This window comes from Cebus imitator, unplaced genomic scaffold (genome assembly GCF_001604975.1).
Source record: "Cebus imitator isolate Cc_AM_T3 unplaced genomic scaffold, Cebus_imitator-1.0 Scaffold261, whole genome shotgun sequence".
Taxonomy (NCBI): Eukaryota; Metazoa; Chordata; class Mammalia; order Primates; family Cebidae; genus Cebus; species Cebus imitator.
This window is the reverse complement of record NW_016107576.1, coordinates 1877728-1896675: the sequence shown is the minus strand read 5'-3', so window position 1 is coordinate 1896675 and position 18948 is coordinate 1877728. Positions and strand designations below refer to the sequence as shown.

General features: G+C 38.5%; 1 long non-coding RNA gene across 2 annotated transcripts in view; it reads left to right on the top strand.

Moving 5' to 3' along the window:
• The window catches only part of LOC119467123, a 92756-nt gene that overhangs the window by 64788 nt on the left and 9020 nt on the right, over positions 1-18948 (top strand). Inside the window, exons 2-3 of one of the 2 annotated variants that reach the window (XR_005195649.1) lie at positions 13073-13188; positions 14470-14619. This is a non-coding gene — a long non-coding RNA (uncharacterized LOC119467123). Of the gene's footprint in view, positions 1-13072; positions 13189-14469; positions 14620-18948 lie in introns of those variants that run through there. The other variant, XR_005195650.1, reaches the window with a different exon arrangement.

The window sequence follows — 18948 nt, the reverse complement described above, 5'->3', positions numbered from 1 at the left end:
GCAGGCTTAAACTCGAATATATAGGAGTTATAGGGAATTAAAAAAAAATCAAATTACAAAGAAAGCTGCAGAAGAATCTGAATTTAAGATACTCTACAAAACAAAGTTCTTTTTTATTATTCCTCCAAAAGTCATTTTCATGGGGGCAGAAGAACTTGGGGAGCTGCCCCACATTAAAAGAGAATAAAAGGCCATAACAACCAAATATATGAACCTCAAAGGACTCTTAGCTTGATAAAAACAGCTAAAATTTTTTAAAGAAACACTTAGGGAAAATCTGAATATAAGCCATATATTAAATAATATGAATATTATATGATGTTAAGGAGTTAATATTAATTTTATTAGATATGATAATGACATTGTGGTTACATATAAGAAAATTCTTATTTTTAGGAGACAATATTTATTTATTTATTGTGAGGCAGGGTCTTACTTTTTCACCCAGGCTGGAGTACAGTGGCACAAACACAGCCCACTGCAGCCTCAACCTCTTGGGCTCAAGCAATCCTTCCACTTTAGCCTCCCAAGTAGCTGGGACTACAGGTGCATGTCAACACACCTGGCTAATTTTTGTTTTTTGTTTGTAGAGACAGGGTTTCACTATGTTGTCTAGACTGGTCTCAAACTCCTGGGCTGAAGCAACCTGCCTCTCTCAGCCTCCTAAAGTGCTGGGATTACAAGCGTGTGCCACTGCCTCTGGCCTATAGAAGATGTATATTTAGATGTTGATGTTTAGGTGTAAGGTGTAATGATTTCAACAACTTTCAAAATATATATACACACACATACATATATTTGTGTGCGTGTGTGGAAAGATAAAGTAAATATGGCAAAATAGTAACAATTGTTGAATATGCATTGAAGAGATGGTAGAGACATTTATTTTACTGTTCTTTCAAATTTTCTACATGTTTCACATTAAACAATTTAGAAAAAAATTTTATGACTCTTCTTTTGTGCCTCTGGCACTCCTTTCTATCCTCCTGGTCACTCTCCAACTACTGCTCTTGATCACCTCTTACTTGAACCTTTGTGGTGGCCTCCTGTATTTCTGTCTTCAGACCACATGCCTCCAAGCCATCTACCGAAGGCAGCTTCCTAAAAATCAGTTGTTACCATTTTAAAATATATACATATTTTATTACGTTTTGGGGTACATGTGAAGAACATGCAAGATTGTTGCATAGGTACATACATGGCAATGTGGTTTGCTGCCTTTCTCCCATCACCTATATCTGGCATTTCTCCCCATGTTATCCCTCCCCAAAACTCCACCCCCCACTGTCCCACCCCTACTTCTCCCCAACAGACCCCAGTGTGCGATGCTCCCCTCCCTGTGTCCATGTGTTCTCATTGTTCAACACCTGCCTATCAGTGAGAACATGCGGTGTTTGATTTTCTGTTCTTGTGTCAGTTTGCTGAGAATGATGGTTTCCAGGTTCATCCATGTCCCTACAAAAGACACAAACTCATCATTTTTTATGGCTGCATAGTATTCCATGGTGTATATGTGCCACATTTTCCCTGTCCAGGCTATCATCGATGGGCATTTGGGTTGGTTCCAAGTCTTTGCTATTGTAAACAGTGCTGCAGTGAACATTCATGTGCATGTGTCCTTATAGTAGAATGATTTATAATCCTTTGGATATATACCCAGTAATGGGATTGCTGGGTCAAATGGAATTTCTATTTCTAGGTCCCTGAGGAATCGCCACACTGTCTTCCACAATGGTTGAACTAATTTACACTCCCACCAACAGTGTAAAAGTGTTCCTATTTCTCCACATCCTCTCCAGCATCTGTTGTCTCCAGATTTTTTAATGATCGCTACTCTAACTGGTGTGAGATGGTATCTCAATGTAGATTTGATTTGCATTTCTGTAATGACCAGTGATGATGAGCATTTTTTCATATGTTTGTTGGCCTCATATATGACTTCTTTTGTAAAGTGTCTGTTCATATCCTTCACCCACTTTAGAATGGGCTTTTTTTTTTTTCCCCCTGTAAATGTTTTAGTTCTTTGTAGATTCTGGATATCAGCCCTTTGTCAGATGGGTAGATTGCAATTTTTTCCCATTCTGTTGGTTGCCGATTCACTCTAATGATTATTTCTTCTGCTGTGCAGAAGCTCTGGAGTTTAATTAGGTCCCATTTGTCTATTTTTGCTTTTGTTGTCAATGCTTTTGGTGTTTTGGTCATGAAGTCCTTGCCTATGCCTATGTCCTGAATGGTTTTGCTTAGGTTTTCTTCTAGGGTTTTTATGGTGTTAGGTCTTATGTTTAAGTCTTTAATCCATCTGGAGTTAATTTTAGTGTAAGGTGTCAGGAAGGGGTCCAGTTTCTGCTTTCTGCACACTGCTAGCCAGTTTTCCCAACACCATTTATTAAACAGGGAATCCTTTCCCCATTGCTTGTTTTTGTCAGGTTTGTCAAAGATCAGATGGTTGTAGATGTGTGGCATTGCCTCCAAGGCCTCTGTTCTGTTCCATTGGTCTATATCTCTGTTTTGGTACCAGTACCATGCTGTTTTGATTACTTGTAATATATATATACAAACTATACTACAAATAATATATACTACATATATATAGTATATGTAGTATATATTATTTGTAGTATAGTTTGAAGTCAGGTAGTGTGATGTCTCCAGCTTTGTTCTGTTTGCTTAGAATTGACCTGGCTATGTGAGCTCTCTTTTGGTTCCATATGAAGTTTAAGGTGATTTTTTCCAGTTCAGTTGTTACCATTTCTCTACCTTGCTTTACTCTATCAGTAGTCACTCCCTTCCTCACCCACATGGTAAAGTCTGAGTAAGCTTATCAAGTAAGGCCATTCACACTTTTGCTTCAAGCTACTCTGACATCACACCCTTTTTCAAGGTGTTCTCCTACCACCTCATAGCCTAAACTCTACCCAGGTCACACACTCAAATGCCCACATAGAGGGCTTGGAATAAAAGAGTTGAGGGTGTGGTCTAGGGTGGACCGGGGATCAGGCGCCCTGTCTGATGAGGGCAGCTATTACTTGGGATCAGGTGAGTGATGCTGTGAGAGGATGTGGGCCAAGTATTGTGAAATTTTTGTTTCCATTAAGTCAGAAATAAAGATTTGTAATACTAATACTACCCTATTTTAAATGCTAATAGGTAATTAAAAAAAAAAACTGCAGAATGAAAAAACGGAACTGTAGAGTGTGACTGTGATAACCCACGGGACTGAATGCTCACTCTTTCACACTGACCTCATTGTCATTTTTCCTTCTCTCTCCATGGTGGGAATACTTTCTGCTTCCTTTTCCTAGTGAAATCTGGTGAATCCTTCAAAACCCAGCAGTCCAGGCCATTCATGTGGCCCTGTCAGGTCCAGGCAGACTGAAGGGCTCCCTCTGTAGCGCACCCCAGCCATTCATTTGTACAACCTTCCTTCTGGAACTTGTCATGGAATTACATAGCTGGTTGTCTGTCTTCTCCTCCTGGATTCTGAATACTTGTGATTAATAGCCACATTTTCTACATCTTTGCCTCCCCTGAGCTACTCACAGTATCTGGTATAAAGTCAGTATTCAACAAACATCTGTTGGTTAAGTTGCAGGCTGTTAAAAGTAATGCAATAGAAGAATTTAGGACATGGTTTATATGACATCCAGTTTAAAACGTACTAAAAATGTCTATAAATCAATTAAAGAGAATTTTCTATTATTCTAACATCCCAAGTAAGGTTCCCTTTTGTCTACTGTAGGAAGTCAGGTAAATAATTTAGTTTTAAAAAACAAAAAATTCTCAAATCAGGATTCTTTCTGACCCTTTAATCTCAGAGAATGTTAATAGAGTATCATTTCAAGGATTCCCCTTCTAGCACAATCTTGGTCAATATCAGGCCAAGGATATAGACAGCTTCAATAAAGCACAAATGCTCTAAACCTGCTTGAACCTATGTAAGAACTGAGCAGTGGCTTGTGCGCTGAGTCAAATCACCTTCTCTCCGTGGGACATCAATTTCTATCAGTGCCCTACGTACCTGATTCTCTCATTCGTATCTCTTTCATGCCTTTCTTTAATGAAATGCTTTCGCCCTCTTAGCATTCCTTCCACAATTCAGCTCAAAACTTACTTCCTAGAAGTGTCTGATACATATTCTCCATTTATCTGTGTTCCTTTTTTGTTAGGTATGGCCTACTCTGGTGTAGAACATATAATAATTATGATAATTTGACTTTGGGAAGCTGAGGCGAGTGGATCACCTGAGGTCAGGAGTTCGAGACAAGCCTGACCAACATGGTAAAACCCTGACTCTATTAAAAATAAAAAAAATTAGCCAGGCATGGTGGCATGTGCCTGTAATCTCAGCTATTTGGGAGGCTGAGGCAGAAGAATTGCTTGAACCCAGGAGGCGGAGGTTGCAGTGAGCTGAGATTGTGCCATTGCACTCCAGCCTGGGCAACGAGTGAAACTCCGTCTCAAAAAAAAAAAAAATAAGAATCATTTGAGGCCAATTGTTAAAAAAAAATAGCTTCCCAGACCCCTCCCTGGAAATTCTGATCCAGTGGGTCTGGCATGGGGTAGGGAATGAGGATAGGTATTTGTATTTTTAATGAGTGTCACAGATAGTTCTTATCATCAGGCAACCCTGGGAAACACTGCCATCATCCTTATAAGCTTGGGTTTGGGAGCAGACTAGCCAGGGTTTGAGAATGGGTTCTCATGCTTTTTAGCATATGTAATAGTGGGCAAGTCACCACGTCCTAAGCTGTGATTTTTTCATCTAGAAGATGGGGATGATAATCACTATCCCAGTGTTGTTCTGGGGACTAAATGACTCACTTAGAGCATAGCACTTAGAATGTCTGGAACATTCTAAGTGCTCAGCAAATATGTGACACTCATATTCATATTTTGCTTGTAGTTTGCTGGGTTATGTTACTGTGATTCAAAATCTGAAAGATGGTTGCCTTGGTTCTTCTGTAGCACTAGGGTGATTCAGGATAGAGTGACCCAGGAGATTTTATCATAGCCAAAGACTATTGTTGAGAGCCTGCTCATCTCTCCCAACTTTTTATTGCCTCAATAAGTTATCACCCTTTGTTCTCTTTAATTTTACCTGCCGTCTCCACTGAACTATAGAAAGGTCTTTGAGTCCAGTGACCCTGTCATCTAGTTTTGTTATACAGTAGATCCAGTATCCTATACAGTGGGCTGTCAACAGAGGGCACGACCTGATAAAACACACATTTATTTCATGGAGTTATAGAGCCATCATCTCTTACTTAGGTTAGGACCGCTCCTAATGGGTCTTGAGGTCTTGATGTCTTATCCTCTTGCTTCCCTACAATGCATTCTACACTGCAGCCAAAGTGATCTTTGAGCAATATCATCACAGCATGCCAGTCCTGTTTGAAATCTTTCATTGCTTTCTCCTGTATTTATAATAAAATCCAAACTCTTTACTGTGGACTTGTAAGCCTTACCTGATTTGGGCTAGTCTGTCTGTCTTTCTGACCTCATCCCTTGTGATTCATCTCCTGGATTGTTACATTCCAGCAACACTGAAGTCCTCCCTGCCTAGACTGTCCTTTCTCTCCATCATCACCTAACACTTAGCCCAGATGTCACCTCAGAGATCTTCCCTCGCTTCCCAATCTCATGTTTTCTGCCATTACTTCCTATCCCATCTTCCTGGTTCATTTTTTTCTCATCACTTACCACTGTCCAATACTGCACTTATCAGTAGGTGATATTAGTTTATGTGTTTATTGGAAGCTCCATGAGAGCAGGCATCCTGTCTATCTTGTATTCTAAGTACTGGAAGCAGAACCTGGTACCTTCATGGACCTGGTACATATTTATCAAATTGATAATTGAAGTTTAAAGATAAAGAACATCCATATAGTCTAATATATTTCAACTTTTTTAAAGCAAGGAACTCTTATCAAACAAAATGTTTGTTTTTAAATTATTAATTTGGGGTTTTTTTCTTTTTCTTTTTCTTTTTTTTTTTTTTTTGAGACGGAGTTTCGCTCTTGTTACCCGGGCTGGAGTGCAATGGCGCGATCTCGGCTCACCGCAACCTCCGCCTCCTGGGTTCAGGCAATTCTCCTGCCTCAGCCTCCTGAGTAGCTGGGATTACAGGCACGCGCCACCATGCCCAGCTAATTTTTTGTATTTTTAGTAGAGACGGGGTTTCACCATGTTGACCAGGATGGTCTCGATCTCTTGACCTCGTGATCCACCCGCCTCGGCCTCCCAAAGTGCTCGGATTACAGGCTTGAGCCACCGCGCCCGGCCCGGGTTTTTTTTCTTTAACTTCTTTTTTAGCAATTAATAGGACTCCATATACATAAAAAGTTCTTAGGAAACACTTAACAATTTACTGAGTCCTTGTTCAATGAGATCCACCACCAGGGGGAAATCAATCCACTTACTGATAGCTTTGGACAGCGAAAAAATCTGGCTGAAGGAGAAGCAGGTTTGACCCCAGGAGACAAAGGCAGGCAGAAGCATCAAGTGTTCTGGTAGTGGGGCTCCTCCAAGGCTTCCCCATGGCTCTGCAGAGAGAGGTGATAGGAGGCAGGAGAGGCAGGGCTATCTCTAGAGTACTCAGAAGAGAAGCAGCTAGAGAGGACTTTTTAGTGCAGGCCAGGCTGCAGCAAGAAAATGCCTGGCCTTGAGCAGGTCTGTACCAGTGGCTACAGCACTGCAGAAAGGATGGCAGTGGTGGTGGCGGCGGGGATACGTGGAAGCAGCAGTTGTGCCACAGGAACAACTTCTCAGGGAGGTAATAACATGGAAAGCAGCCTCCCACCAGCCTCAAGCCAGAGGGAACTGAGAAAAGGGCAATGATGCCAGTGACAAGTAAGGGGCAGCAAGGAGGTCCTTTAAAGTGTCACACTTTTCCAGGAGACAGGAAGGGATTCAAAGGCCTGAAATTCCAGCAGTTGAGAATGTGTGATCTCAGTCACAGCCATTGGCTTTGTTGTCATTTGGGTTGATTTACTTTTCAGTATCATTCTCAAGAATTAAGCAAAATAATGTGTGCAAAGCATCTAGCAGAGTGCGTGGGTGTTGTCAGCAAATGTTGCTTCCTCTCATTATTGGGCAAGCACCAGTACCACCATATCAGAATTAAGCCAAATAGACGAATGCTGTGTTAAGCTCTATGGAAGAAACATTGATAAATTAGACATTGTCCATGTCTTCAAAGAGTTGACAATATGGAAGTGACATGATCATTCAAAAGGCAGAAAGCGCAAAGTGCTATCTGAAGCAGTGCCAATAAAGTGTTAAGTATGTGAATATAGGTGGCATAAATTCCAGCATAGGGGACTGGATAAGCTTTATGGAGAAACCTTGGTTCTTAAAGAATGGATATAATTTAAGCATGGGAAGCATGGGTACAGGGTAAAGAGGAGGAGAAGATAGTGAAGGAATAATAAGAAATTTAGGAGAAAAACCAAGATTAGAGTAGTAAATATAAGGGAGAATTTCAAACAGGAGATGATGATCAAAAGCGTCGAGTGTGGGCCAGGTACGGTAGCTCATGCCTGTAATCCCAGCACTTTGGGAGGCTGAGGCGGGCGGATCACAAAGTCAAGACATTGATACCATCCTGGTCGACATGGTGAAAGCCCGTCTCTACTAAAAATACAAAAATTAGCTGGGCATGGTGGCATGTGCCTATAATTCCAGCTTCTCAGGAGGCTGAGGCAGGAGCACTGCTTGAACCCGGGAGACAGAGGTTGCAGTGAGCCGGGATTGCGCCACTGCACTCCAGCCTGGGCAATAAGAGCAAAACTCTGTCTCCAAAAAAAAAAAAAAAAGTATCCAGTGTGAAGGACTTCCACTTCTGGCTTTGATGAAGTTTCTAGTAACAGCCCTCTTTCCATAAATAGCTGTAAAACTGGACAAAATATATGGAGCAACTGTTTTCAGACATTGGAATTCAGGCACTGTTGAACTTTGATCCCTGGGAAAAGGGAAGTACATGAAATGAACCCCTTGGTCACCTTGTCTTTTTCTCTGGAGGCACAGGAAAGTGGAGCCCAAGTTGATAACAGTTGCTTTACTGTTCTCAGGACACAGAGATCACAGTTCAGGGCTGTTGAGGTGGTTGAAATTTATAGGTCAAGGTAATGAAGAGAAAGCTGCACAGAGAAACAGGTCCAGAAATCTGCATATGGGTACTATAAAGTCTTTGGTCGAATGCTAAGCTTCTCACTTTCAGGGTAAGACTCTACGAAGTCTGGTGGAAAACAACTACTGGGGAGCTGTAAGCTGGGTGGAGATTCTAGAAGGTGCACAAAACTGGAGATGTAGATGTTCTGAGTGGAGATGTTCTCAGTGATTCCCCGGGTTTTCAGTGAAGACCCCAGAAAGGCCAGGCAGGAGGAGCAGGGCTGCTCTAGCCCTGGACTCAAGGCTATTCTAAATTCATCCAAAGAAAGCTTAAAAACAGGTTCCTAAAAATTAAGCGTATCCACTCGTAAATTAACATAACAGAACTAAACACTCTTTAAATCCAGACCTGGTAATGTAGCATTTCATATCTAGCATACAATTTAAAAATTACTAGATATGTGAAGAGGCATGACAACAGTAGATTTTTTTTAAGTCAAAAGAAACATACTCAGAGATGTCAGATCTGTTAACATTAGCAAGCAAAGGCTTTAAAACAGTTCTTATAAATATGTTTAAAATTTTAAAGAAAATATGGACTCCAATCAATAGAGAGAAATTCTCACCAGAAAAATGGAAATTAGAAAAGAAGCTAGAAATTCTAGAATTGAAAAATGTAATACCTAAAATGAAAAAAAAAAAAAATGGGCTTCACAGCAAAATGGAGTCCATGGAAGAAAAAAAAAAATAGTGACACTGAAGACAGGGCAGTATAAACTATCTGAGCTGAAGCACATAGTAAAAAAAGCACTGAAAAAAATGAACAGAGCTTCACTCACTTGTGGAATAGTATGAGGTGGCCTAACATTTGTGAAACTGGAGTTCCAGAAAAAGATGAAAGAGAAATTGGGGCAGAAAATATATTTGAAGAAGTGATAGCTGAAAAAATTCCCAATTTGGTGAAAAATATTAACCCATAAACTAAGAATCTGAATAAACCCCATGCAGGATAAAAAACAAAGAAAACCACTCCTGGGCACATTATAACCAAATTTATGAAAGCCAAGGATCAAAGAGAAAAGTCTTAATAGCAGTATGAGAAAAAGACCCTTTCTACACAAGACCCAGGGGAACAACAATGCTGACTTATCAGTAGACCAAAAGACAATTGAATAACACGTTTAAGGTGCTAAAAGAAAGAAAACCTGTCAACCTGGAATGAGAAACTTAGTGAAAGATAAAGATCCCTTAAAAATGAAAGAAAAAAGAGAATATGGGAAGAGAAGGGAAGGAGAGGGGAGGGGAGGAGAGGGGAGAAGGGAGACAGGAAGGAAAAGGAAGGAAAGGAAGGAGAGGAAGGAAGACAGGAAGGGAGGGAGGGAGGAAGGAAGGGAGGGAGGGAAGGAAAGAAAGGGGAAGAAGAAGGGAAAGAAGAAAAACACTGCCAAGCAAAAACTGGATGTATCCATGGTACACATATACTGTAAGAAATATTAAAGGAAGTTCTTCAGGCTAAAGGAAATGACACCAGATAGAAACTCAGATCAACATTTTTAAAAATGACTAGTGCTAGAAGTGGTAAATATGTGGGTAAATAGAAATTACTTTTTTCCTTGACTATTATTGAATGAGTAAAACTTAATTATGAAGCTGAATTTTTGGTAGACATGGCAATAGTCTGGGACTCAGGAAATCTGGGATCTGGTCCACTTTTGTAGCCTTAGGTAAGTGGCTTAATCAATACTTGATATTCCTCTCTAATTGGCAATAATTGGTATATTTGAATTGTCAGTAATTCTAGTTCCATTACCAGAAAGCAAAAGGAAGTTTATTTTTATCATTGCTGAATACCTCAAAAGGGTATCTACTTATTAGTTCTTAAATTTAATGTATATATGAATTACCTAGGAATCTTGTTAAATTCAAGATAGAATAATAAAGTTATTGTGGTATAGTAAAAAGATAGACAAGTAGATCAATGAAATAAAAATAGATTCTTTTTTATCCCTTTTACTTCTAACTTGCTGTTTATATTTATACTTTATACATAAAGCATCTCTCTTATAAACTCTATAGCATTGGTTCTTCTTTTTTTAATTCAGTTTGATAATATCTGCCTGTTAATTGGAATGTTTTGTTTGCTTACACTTAATAAAATTTTTGATGTTGAAGCTACATCTAGTATTTTGCTATTTGTTTTCTCCCCTCTGTTTGTTTTGTTTTGTCTCTTTTTTGTTGTTGTTCCTTTGTTTCCTTTGTTTCTCCTTTTCTTCCTTCTTTTGGATTTGAGATTTATTTATTTATTTATTTTTTGAGATAAGGTCTCACTCTGTCGCCCAGGCTGGAAGGCAGTGGCCCAATCTCTGTTCCCCGCAACCTCCACCTCCTGGGTTCAAGTGATTCTCCCACCTCAGCTTCCCAAGTATCTGGGACTATAGGCACATGCCACCAACCCCAGCTAATTTTTGTATTTTTTGATAGAGATGCGGTTTCACCATGTTGTCCAGGCTGGTCTCGAACTCCTGACCTCAAATGATCTGCCCACTTCAGCCTCTGAAAATGCTGGGATTATAGGCGTGAGCCACCACAGGGAGCTCAATAATTTTTAAATATTTCCTCTATTGGCTCGAAAACTGTATGTTGTTATTTTATTTTGGGTGACCTAGGGACTGAAATATGCATTCTTAGCTTAGCAGAATCTACTGTGATATCACATACTGCATGTGTAGTATATAAAATACACAAAAGCAAATTTTCTGTCTTCCAATGTGTTCTTTGTGCTATTGTCATACTTATACATAAGTTAAAAGCTCCATAAGAAGTTGTATTATATTTGCTTTAAATGATCAATTGTCTTTAAAAGAAGTGAAATAAAGGTTGATATTAGAGCAATTCTGGAAAACTTCGTAGGTTTAATCTGATTACTGTATTTTTCAAATGTTGTATGTGAGGTCTTTTATAGGCCCCACCTGCTGGGTTGGATGAAGAAATCCTTGAGGGAAGTCAGCGCTATAGTGTTGTTGGCTATCCTTCTTTGAAATTTTGAAAAGAATCTTTTCAAAATTCACCCTGGAGAAGGAGAAGGGAAAGATGCTTAGAGAGGAAGGGAAATACTGGCAAAGGGATGGGGAGAATGAAACCACTTTAAGACTGTATTTTAAAGGCTCATTAAGCTTTACGTTTAATGAAGTATAATTTGAAGAGATGTATTTCCTTTTGGAAGGCAAGTTTTAAGACACTAGGGAGTTAGTTCACCCAGGGAGATGCTGATAATTATATTTTAATTGTCAGTAATTCTAGTTCCATCACCAGAAAGCAAAATGCAGGTAGTAAAGGATGGCTCTTTACTTGAAATCTCTGGGGGAAGAAAGAACTTAGCTTCTCTTGAGGTCATCTGGTGTTTACAGAAAATGTGTCATTGATGACTTAATTATTTATGACTTGAGAATTTGCATTAGTATAATTATATTACATTTTATAATCATTTTTTCTGTAGAAAACAGATTGCCTTAAATCTGCAGGTATCATAGAGATTGAGCTAAAATTGCATTCAACATACCATAAATATATACTTCCTAATCATTTAAATATTTGCAATCATTGTATATCTCAGTTAAAATATATGTTCACATTATACTTTAAATCTGTATTTCCTTTGAACATTATTATATTTTGCAAGAACAGAAAGATTATCTAAAACCTTTCTGTAATGATAATGGAAACCTTGTTAACATCTGAATCATGTTCAATGTGAAAAAGAAAATCAGGGCCAATTTAACATTTAGTGCCCTTTCTTGGCAGAGATTGATAGAGCACTGGTGTGAAAAAGGACTGCTTTCTCTTCTTTTATTTTGAATCTGCAAAGTGTTACTAAGTACCATAGTCCCTCGCCTTTGGAAATACCATGGCTTTTTGGGTCACCAGCTGTGTATTATATACCAACAGACAGTACAACTCATGGCCATTTTTTTACATTCTTAGAGCCATTCGTGACTGTTTCTTTACCTCATGTGCCATATGACACCTTTTATTTAAATAAGTCCTCATGTTTGTGATCACTGCGTGTCAGGTTATCTGGTCTGTGGCTGGCCTTCCAACTGTTCATCAGCCTGAGCTCACAAGAAGCAGACACAATTGTCAGAGTCATGGTGCTGTTCTGTTAGGTTAAGTCATCCTGGTAGTATCCAAAAAATTTCTGGTATAAGAATTATTTTTTTCTGTTTTGAGTTAATGAAGCAGAAGCACAAACTGTGAGCAATGTCTGTAAATAGCCTTTGTTCTTTTATGCAGAATATTCTCAATGTTAACACCTGCAAGAAGATAGTATGTGTTATATTTGTTTTATAATATTAGTGTTCATGTAGAATGATGGCAGGAAAACCAACTAGGTTTTATTTCTTACTGCTCATTATTGGTTGAAGAATTTCTGTGAGGGTTTATGGTATTAGGTTAAACCATGTGAAATTGCTATTTGTGTAGACAATTTCATATGACTCAAAAGGAAACAAAGCAGCTTCAGTTCTAGAATACAAGATATAATTCAATTAATTCTCTGTACATCATTGTGAGTCTGCTACAAATATCTTAAATGAGTACATATAATTTAAACATTGGAAGTATAAAAACAAGATTTGTTTTCCTCTTATTCTACTTTGTTTTTACTCTGTGTCATTGCTCTCTTGCTTTCAAGGAAAATACAGACTCAATATACAGAACATCTCCTGACATTTGCCATCCTGTAGGTCTTGAGAGGTAAATGAGTAACAACACAAATATTGCTTACTCAGTTGTGGGTTAAAGTTATCTTTCTATTATTTTAACAATAACTTAAATTTGCAGCTCTTCCTTAATGAATTTTTATGAACTCTTTTTTCTCTAGAGAAGACAATTTCATCACAGAAATATATTAAAAGTATTGAAATGCCTTTCCCCTCTCTTTTCTTCCATATTTCTCCATTCGCAGTTTCATCTGTACAGAAAAGGAGCTCTGGTAGCTTTGGTCAACACTTTTCAGCAGAAAATGCTTCAAAATACAAAGCAAGAGCTATTTTTAAGAAATATCTTTTAAATTTATATTAGGTAAGTTAAATTTTAGATGTCCTCCTTTACAGTAAAAGTAAACACATTTTATTTAATTATATTAATCAAAATATACTTGTATTCAAGTGTTCTTATATGTCAATACTCCTGGATACATTTAAATTACATTGACAGAAAACATCCATTTCCTCACATTTTCAAATACCAAGCAAGAATCTGGTCTTTAGCATGGTTGTATTTGAAAAAAATGTAATCCAGCCAGGCTGATCTTGTTTTTCCTTTATTCTTTAAGCCAGAAGCAATTACTTTTCATTTCAGGATTAAGCGGCTGTAACGCTGCCACTGGTCGCGGAGGCTCCTGGTTTCAGCATGTCTCCTTGGTTCCCAGCCAGCTCTCGGTGTTCAGGTAGCAGCTGTAGCTGGGAGTGTCTCTCTAGCCCGCATTCCTTGGCCATGAATTTTGCAGCCCTGTTTATCTGATGAAGACCTCCCAGTAATGAATTGCTCATGACATCGTCACACAGGCCTTAATGAATGATATGGAAAGATACTAAATATTTTTCCTCCCGGAATGCCAACCAATCCTCAGTGTCCCAGCCCCTTCACTCCAGCTGATCACCGCAAAGCCTTGGTACTGAGATCCAGTGAGACCTTTGCCCTACAAAAACCACATTCTCACTGGGTGCTTACAAGTCCTGTCCATGGGACAGTTACCCAAGCCTGCTTAGAGAATTTTTAACAATTACAGTCTGCCCATTTGCTGAGTCTCACTTCTCTGCACTAATTATTGACTTCAATTTATATTTTTAATGTACAAATGCTATCACCAACTTCAGTGCATGAAGACTTCTCTTCCTCCTCTTGAAACCCATGACTTTGCTTGGGATAACAGGGGTGGCTTTATAGCGTGGCTTTATAGCATGGCTTTCTCATTATTTCATATGTCCTCATTTTGCTTTCCTGAGCCAGGTTTTAAATTCCTTGAGAGAAGAGACTCTGAAAACTAGAAATACCTATACAGACAGATAGTTAAAAAAAAAAAATGGACAGAAAGACATCTGTTGCTCTAAGTAATCCAGAAAATTTGCCTTAACACGATCAGAAGAGATCTTCGGCTATAATATACGACTCTTCTCCTTTACCCCTCCTGCCCTCTGCTGGAACTGCTAATGAGCAGTAAGATGGCCAAAGCAGGACATTGTATGAGAAATATGGGAAAACCAAGGCTGGTCTGACTAGAAGGGGAGTTGACTAACTGTGATTTGTGAGTCCACAATGGAGATCTTTGAAGTCTTTCATGATGTGCCTTTGCATAACTAGCAGCCCCCTCACAAGACTCTATGGTTGACTGTGCACAAAGATATAATTCTGCCTGCCTGCATGAGATGGACCAAGTGACCTTGTATATTCTCTTCCTCCTCTGTGCTTGTGTCATCTCCATAAACATCTGGTGGATGGCAGACAGCTGAGCCAGGTACTACCCCTTCCTAAACACAAATGCCCTCGCCATTCACCATTCCCTAGAGCCTTCACCACATTTATCTATGAAAGGCATTTACTAGGGTGTAGCAAGACTGCCAATTTGGTAATGCAAAGCTGGAGATAAGTGTGAAACTCTAGACTGGTTTTCTGTTTCAAATGGCAGCAGGATGTGACAGCTGCTGAGGCAGCCTTTTGCCCTTGGAGAGGAGAAGCAGGAGCATGATCACTAGATGACCTCTCCCTCTAGCTTTCTCCTGGGTGGTAGGGACAGTCTCCCTCCCAGTCCCACTCTTGGTCAGGTGGCTACATATCATGAAAAAGAGGAGGAAAAACATGTTTTTGCTTTTAAAATTATTATTAAAAGAGAATACTCTTTGGGGAAGCAGAATCCATTCGCTGAATTCATTTCAGTATCTATGGTTAATTAATTTAGGCAGCCTTAATGCAATTTTATTATATAGCCTTTAAGAGCTGTTCTGGTAAATGCCCATCCTATAAATACTAGCACTACTTTATATGTGTGATTTTTTTTTTGAAGGGTAAATCTGAATTATTATCCAGATATTAATCTGCGCACAACCCCATCCAGACAATGCAAAGATGCTTCCTCATATTTTGAACATTCTGAATGTTCAATACATTCAGAAGCAGGGGGGAAAACTGCTCAGATATGACCTTCTACATTTTAAGTCAGTGGATAAGTCAGCCTGGTTGCATCCCAAAACATACTCTTGAAAATCAATTTCACCTTACTACTGACCAAGTAATTGATTTCTGCATTTCATTCTGTAAATTAAACACTAGACTTTAAATTACTAGAAGAAATAGCACAGTTAGCCAATAAACCTTTCTTATAAAATGACAGTATTTTAATTTATTAGATGCATTAGCATTTATTCATGCCTAAGATTTCATCAATCAATTTTCCATTTTAAAAAGCTGTCTCTGGAAGCAACAGTGGAGAGATGCTGAGTTCCAAAAGCAATGTTGTTCAAGGCAGCAGGTCTAGCGTTCCAGGCACATGCTTAACTAAATTCTGGTCAATAACTATGTGGTTCCAAGTATAAACCCATGTTTTTTAAAGTATCTACCTTCTGAACTGACTCTTTTGGAATGTCAGAATTTTAAAAAGAAAATATTTAAATTTCTCTATTTAAGAGGTGTGCTATGTTTGTTCAATATTGCAGCAACCTCTGATTATTATTTTAAAATATTTATTTTGCCACTTTGACAGCCTTCTTCTACACTGCCCTTGGGTTTTAATTTTGTTTACAATACTGAATTTCCATAGTTGGCTTCAGATTAAATGAATATTAGTATGTCGTGGTGATTTTATTAATTAGTTGCTTTTGAAACATTTTTTAAGCTGAAAGTTACTCCACAATAGAAGCTCTAAGAATCACTACCACCAAGTTAACTTTAAGTCATTTATTCCTTTCATTCAGTCAACAAAAATATGTTTAACACGTAGGACTTGACTGACTTATCCCTAAGTAAGGTAGGCATAGGACCTGGGGTCCACAATACCTTTAGAGGCCTCTGAAAACAATCTTTTAAAATCAGAAGAAAAAAGTCAAAGAAAGTATTTATGTATAATACTAATATATTCATTTTCATACCAGCATAATCATAAAATATAATTTTAAGTATTTTTTAATGGAGGAAGGGGCCCATGAAGGCAAAAGTTTCTGGGACCCATAAAAGTGATAGCACAACCCTGCATGACATATGCCAAGTTTTATCTGTGCTAGATTCTAGGGGTAAGAAGATATGTGGGGCACAGTTTCTGTACCCAGAGCACTCACAGTCTAATGAAGAAAATGGACATAAAACAGACAGTTCATACTGTGGTTGGTTCCCTTGAAATTGTTTAAAATAGTAATTACAAGCTGAAAAACACAAGGATTTTACTACAAAATGTCATTTAACACATTGATTTGGCCTTATGTTTCTTTCAGTTAAACTTACACAAAAATTAGGTTTATATATATTTTCATGCTATGTGGACAGCATAAGTACATATGTTTGTTCATTTTAAACATTACTGATATTGCCATCGAGATCTGTAAGTCAGAATGTTCATTATTTTATAAGTACTGTCCATCAACAGGACCACAAAGGAATTCCACATGCTGGTATCAATGGTCCAATGAGGAAAATGAGAAGTGAGATCTGGTTCTCCCTAGCTTAGCAATGCTGACTTACCTGTGTCCTTCCAAGTTTTCTCAAGGTTTAAGAAACGGAACAGAATCCTGGCTGCACTTTCCCTCTTCATAAAATTTCACATTTATATGAAATTCAGCATTTATTTTTTTTAATTACTGTTTCTAATGCCATAATTTGGGTAGTCACAATGTTCCCCTTAACCTAAATCTCTCCTTCTTAACATTTGAGCCCATTTTTGTGTTTTTTGGTTGTCAATTAGAGAATGATTTCTAAACATTTTCTATTTTTAGAGCAATTTTACCTGCATTATCTTATTACATACAAAAAAAGCTTTTTGAAGAAGTAGGACATCATACATAGAACATTCAAAAGAACACAGACTCAAACAAGCCTGGGTATGAATCTGAATTCTGCCAATCAAGCTGTATTACTTTGGTCACTTCATTTAACCTCATTTGCCTCTCAGCTTCCTCTACCATAAAATGAGGATCATTACGCATGTCTCATAAAGTTGCCATAAGAATTAGGATAATGTATGTTAAGTATTAGACCAGCACCTGGAATTTAGCAGATGCTAAATAAGTAGCTGCTATTATTATTTGCCATATTTTATAAGTTAGGGAACTGAAACACAGACATATTCATCATGCCAGTATAGGGGGTTAGGGTACCTAGTTATTACAGGCAAACTGCAGACTTTGTTTTGAACAAACCTTATTGAGAATGAAGTTATAGAGTGCAAAGTATTGAAGCAAAAGATACAGTAAAAAATACTGACATCAAACCAACCAGATAACCAATATATGTTTATTGGGCACCTTAAAAGTATAAGGCATTCTGTGTACAAGTTGGGCTACTTTGCAAATGACAGAATTCCAACTTGATCACACAAAAAGGAGAATTTGCTGGCTGATGTCACCCAAACATAGAATGGGGACAGCTGATCCTGTGGATATCTGGACTGAGTAGCAAGTATAGTTTTAGGGCTTATCCTCTCTATTTCTGAAATATGTTTCCAGTTCTCTTTGCAGATGAGCTTTCTTTGTGCCATGGGGGACATGATTCCTAGCAACTATAATCACACATCTCATCCTAACAGCAGTTCCACCAGCAAAGAAAGAGGATTTCTTTGTCTTTGTCTACAGTTTGAAAACAATCCTAAGAACCATTTACATTGAATCAGTTTGGGTCACATACTCTTCCCTAAACCAATCACTAAGCCAGGAAGACAGGGTAATAGAATTGATCCAATTAAGAGCACACCACGTTACGGGTTTGAGACTAGCCTGGGCAACATGGTGAAACCTCTTCTCTACAGAAAAACACAAAAAACTAGCTGGGCATGATAGTGCACACCTGTACTCCCAGCTGCTTGGGAGGCTGAGGTGGGAGGATTGTTTACCCGGGAGGCAGAAGTTGCAGTGAGTGGAGATTGCACCACTGCACTCCAGCCTGGGCAACAGAGCACAGCTGTGTCAAAAAAAAAAAAAAAAAAAAAAAAGGAAAGAAAGAACATGTTACTGTTGTCATTAAAATAGAGGGAAGTGTATTGGGCAAGCAAAAATCATAACCTTTACCTTCAATGAGATATAATAGAGAAATTAATATTTTATTTATTTATTTATTTATTAGAGACAGGGTTTCACCATATTTGTCAGGCTGGTCTCAAACTCTGAACCTCAGGTGATCTGCCCACCTCGGCCTCCCAAAGTGCTGGGATTACAGGCGTGAGCCACCATGCCCGGTGAGAAATTAATATTTTAATGGTAGACATGGTTCAAAGAGCCAAGAGGCCAGAATCTCAGAATGTCTGGCTGAGATGCCATGAGCCCTGAGTGAACATGTCACAGGATGGCCCAGCCAGGAAGGGAGGCCTGTCATACTTTTGTCCCCCAATTGTGTTATCTCATATACTACAGACTTAAATTTATTTCTTAATATGCATACTATTTAAAGAAGGAAGTTATAAACATTTGGGCATTATCTTAGAGAAAGCAAAACTTTCTAAAGAAAGTGACTTGAGGCTAGACCACAGACTAACATCCCTGTCGGTTGAAAAATTACAGGATGTCTTGTCCTGGTAGAAAGCATTTTTCTAACAGATAATGCTTTTCCTTCTTGTAGCACGGGCTTGGGGGAGTGGTACTCAAA